General features: G+C 46.6%; 1 pseudogene; it reads right to left on the bottom strand.

Annotated features, from left to right (window-relative positions):
- Positions 1–3919: 3919 nt before the first annotated feature.
- On the bottom strand, positions 3920–4038 carry LOC136650143 (5S ribosomal RNA; annotated as a pseudogene).
- Positions 4039–4687: the final 649 nt, after the last annotated feature.

Raw genomic sequence — 4687 nt, forward strand, 5'->3', positions numbered from 1 at the left:
CACTGAAATACAAATGGGTTTGCCTTTAAGATTATATCAGGTAATTTCTCTCAGCAAAGGGGGTGCACTGCTTGCTCATGAATCATTTTTCCCAGTTCCTGAGCTGCGGCATACCACTGAGAAAAGCTTTCTGCTTGGGAAGGGAACTTTGCTATGGACCACTGCAAGCTAAGGAGAAAGGAGGGGGGAAAGGAAGGGTGAGATGGTTTTCTGGGTGGGCCTTTGCTATCTTTGTGCATCTTTGTGCATCCGGAGGCACTGCTTAGGACTCAGAGCCCCCACAGGCAAAATATACCAGGCAGGTATCAGAAGACTGGAACTGTCCTGGGTAAATAAAGGCAGTTAGCGTATATGCAAGTGTGAATTTAAAGTACTGAAGACTAGGAGGTGCAGTGGACTTGAGATCCAAACTAATGTCCACTACTTCTCATCTAACAGTTTGCCATCCTTTTCACTTCCCAGTTTAGAGCTAGCAGAAATTGGGGTGGGGAAGGACATGGGGATGAAGATTCACATGTGCTTCTTTTGGGGAGGAGGTTTCTCATTTTTCTTCAGTTTGCACCTGTGGAGGCAGCAACATTGGCATTGCTGTAATAACATTTACATCTTTAGTACATGAAGCGAAGTGCTGATCTCTTAGTCCTGGCACATTCAATTTTGTTTTCTTTGTTCCTATAGTGCAGGGGTGCCCAAACCCTGGCCCGGGGGCCACTTGCGGCCCTTGAGGACTCTCAATGCAGCCCTCAGGGAGCCCCCAGTCCCCAATGAGCCTCTGGCCCTCCGGAGATTTGTTGAAGCCTGCACTGGCCCAACGCAACTTCTCTCAGCGTGAGGGCGACTGTTTGACCTCTCGTGTGAGCTGTGGGATGAGAGCTCCCTCCACTGCTTGCTCTTTCACATCTGTGACGCAGCAGTGGCAGCAAAGGAAAGGCCAACCTTGCTTTGTACAAGGCCTTTTATAGGCATTGACCTATTGCAAGACCTTCATTCAGTCATATAAGTTCATCTTTAATATATTCATTTATGTAAACTTATGTAAATTTATTCAAATTTTAAATGTAAATTAATTCTTTTCCCCCCCCCCCGGCCCCTGACACAGTGTCAGAGAGCTGATGTGGCCCTCCTTCCAAAAACTTTGGACACCCCTGCTGTAGTGTAACTGGACATTTTCCTAACCCATACTTTTTCAACCAAATTCTGGGTGCTGAGGTTTTCAAGGTCTGATCTAACTGCTTTCTCACACAGGACCTACTTCATTTTATTGTCCTACCAATAAAGGGCAGTTCTTTGGAACTGAAAAGATACAAGTAAATATTTGCTTCTTTGTATCTCACTTTGACATTGTTTTTCATTCTGGGTGTGCACATCTGCCTTGAGCATTAGGAATGGCTTGCAGGGGCCAGAAGGCAGAGGATTTTCCTTGCAAATGTAATTTTGCTTGCATCATTCCTTTTATGCAGAAGATGGCAGCAAACAAAAATGATAATCTTGGGTAGCAACTATGTGAGTCATCTAATCTATATTTCAGAAAACAGATTTGATCTGATTTACTTGGAATGTCATTGGGACTATAATGTGTAGCTCTTGCTGTTTCTGGCAATGCTCTTAATGGTATGCTACTTATATACACACAATATATATTTATATACCCAATATATACCAAATATCATGAACCCCCCCGCCCCCCCCCCCACACACATGCACACATGTGTTTATATTTTCAATTGTGTGTAGTGTATGGTGAAGATAGGTACACTCCAAGTGGATCTGCTTCCTGAATTAGGGCAGATACAACCCCTTTCCAGTTTGAACCTCCTATTTAAACAAAATGAAACAAAACTAGTATGTGCCCTACCACCTCTGCTGCTCTCTTCTCCTTGCCTGCCTTAGGCATTACTTAGGGAAGGAGCCAGGTGTGCAAAGAGTTCCCTCCCACTTCCTACTCTTCACATTGAGGTCTGTTGCCATCTCCTCCTGCTTATCATACCAGCCCTGTTGAACCAAACAGAATGGGTTGAACTTGCTGGAAGTACTCCCAGCCTTCTCCATCATCCTGTTTCAATAAGCAGAACTAGCAGGAGGGGGCAGTGGTGAACCTGAAGACAAGAGAAAGGAGACATTGTGGAACTCAACCTACTTCTCCTTTTTGCCTGCTTGGTTTTTATGCTGGGTGGGCTGCCCTGATCCTCTTCCTGCAAGCTTATTATTCCAGTGAGATAGTAGAGGGTCGGAGAACAGACTTCTGAGTAGACCTGGTTAGAATTCTGCTCTAAGGGCGCAATCCAGCCCTTGACTTGGGTGGGCACAAGTCCCTTGGGCCAGCCCAGGAGGGTCGCAAACATGCCATAAGGCATGTTTGCATCTCCTCGGGAGGAAGCTGGGCCAGCGCTCAGAGAAGCGCCGGCCTGGGGAGAACGATGCAAGCCTCCGCGCCGGCTTCCTCCATGAGGCTTGCGTCAGCCCAGCTGGGCCAATGCAAGCCTCTGAGGTAGGCGGGGGATGGGGAGGAGGCAGGAGGGAGGCGTTCCTGGGTGGGTGATGGGCGGACCCAGGGGTGGGCGGATGGGGAGTGGGAGGCGGGGCTGGGATCTGGCAGTTATGCCGGAATGTTTCCCTTTACCTCTGGCTGACCTGCTTATGGCCCCTATCCTGAGCTAGATACAACGCAAGCCTCTTGGCTTGCCTGTTCCAGTGCAGGATAGGATTGTGCCCTAACACATTGCAGTATTATGCACTATGCACTTCATTATCTTGCACCCCAATTTTTCCTAGATTTCCCCTGCCCTGCAAAAAAATTTTTCTTCATAATTGAATCAAGATGTCAAGCAACACATAATAGATTCCACTTGTACACAGCTGCTATATATGCTACAGTCTGCAGGCCAACCAAGGGGACTTCTGCCTAGTAGTTCTCACTCAGCACATCCTGTTCTCTGTGTTTCCTTTTGGGTTGAAAGTGGGTTTTAATGGGAGGAAGAAAACTGGTATGTCTGTCCACTGCCACAATCCCAAAGTAAGGCAACCAGACAGAAGGGAGCTGTGTGTGGGGGGGGGGGATCTTCCCACAAGAACACCAGTGATTCTTGTTTCATATCAAATTGCAACAGTGCCCACAAGCGATCTTATATGACAATCCACCAGATTACCTGTGAACATGGGCTCCCAAGAATCCCAGTCCCTGCACTTAGACACAGAAATAAATGGAGAGTAAGAAGGTGTGTCCTCCATGAACCAGCATTCAATTCCAGTAGCAGTCCTGGCAAAACACTCCCAAGCATCCTTGTGCCTGAATGTAAGAAATCTCCTCAAGGTCATTATGTCACTGGATTCCTGACTGGATGAATAGGAACTACTCCAACCTGGCCATTCCACCTAATGCCTTTGCTTATATGGACAGGTTTGGCTGCCAAATCAGTAGACGGTTTTGCTACCCCAAACAAAGGGATGGACAAAATACACATCTAAGTACATGTCTGCAAACAGTGTTTTCAAACAAAACCTCCAGCTACAGGAGGATGGCTCAGCAGCTTTTAGCCTCTGGGGGTGATTAGTGGCAAAAATAGATGGATAAACAGAGCATTAATCACAGTAGGAATCTGATATCTTGAAGAAGGATTTTAGGGGTGGGAGGAAGCTAGACAAGCTTAGCTGACTCTTTCCTATGGCAAAGAGATTAGCGTTGATGTGGGAAAATATCAGTCATACGGAAAGCATGAGGAGGGCTGCTTCAGCTGAAATGGGGCTTGGCAGGACACTCATGAGACTAGAATGGATCAATAGTTCATTACCTTGCTGTCCATTGCTGTGAAGGAATGGTACATCCAACAGGTTTGCAGGCTGCTCCAGGTATCTCTCAGCTACTTCTCACCCCAAGGGCACTGGTGGTTGGCAGCCTTCAGTCTCGAAAGACTATGGTATAAGCCTACAGCACCCGGTATTCCCAGGCGGTCTCCCATCCAAGTACTAACCAGGCCTGACCCTGCTTAGCTTCCGAGATCAGACGAGATTGCGCATGTGCAGGGTAAGGGCACTGTTCAAGGGCCAGCAGATGTACTTGGAGCCATCTTGCCTGGCTAGCCTTGCCTGGCTCGTGTCTGTTTTTCTGGGCGTTTCCATAGGAAGGAATATAACTACCCCCACCACACTGGTCTTCATAGAGCTCATGATATCCCATATTCTTTTTTCAAAGCTGTAGCCTCTTTTCATCCTGACTCCTGATGCCCATCTCTTCGTTTCCTTCCTCCTGAAATTATTTATGAGTTCTAATTTCCTAATAATGCTGGTGCTTCAAGTTATTAAGCCTTTTATTAATATGGGAGCTGTGGAAACAACTTCCCTGCCGGTATAATCGGCACTACATAATTTGTAGACAGTTCAGTGAAACATTTTACACAATGAAAACATGTTGCTGGGGTGCAATTAAACTCCATGGCTGGAGTTTGGGCTGCTTTGAGACAGTCCAAAATATAACATTAAGTACCCTTTAAAATGTCTTACTGGAACTTAATGAGAGCAGCAGGAAATGACTGCAGTGGGTAAATCTACAAGTAGAGGTGATGGCGGAATTATTGGGCTATTGCCACTGCTCTTGCTCATCGCTGCCAGGATCTATACAAGGAGCAAGATCTAATGAATTGTACAGGGTGAAAAAGAATCACATGGGAGGGGTGGGCAGAAAAAGGAAGGT

The sequence above is a fragment of the Tiliqua scincoides genome, chromosome 4 (genome assembly GCF_035046505.1).
Source record: "Tiliqua scincoides isolate rTilSci1 chromosome 4, rTilSci1.hap2, whole genome shotgun sequence".
In the NCBI taxonomy this organism is placed as follows: Eukaryota; Metazoa; Chordata; class Lepidosauria; order Squamata; family Scincidae; genus Tiliqua; species Tiliqua scincoides.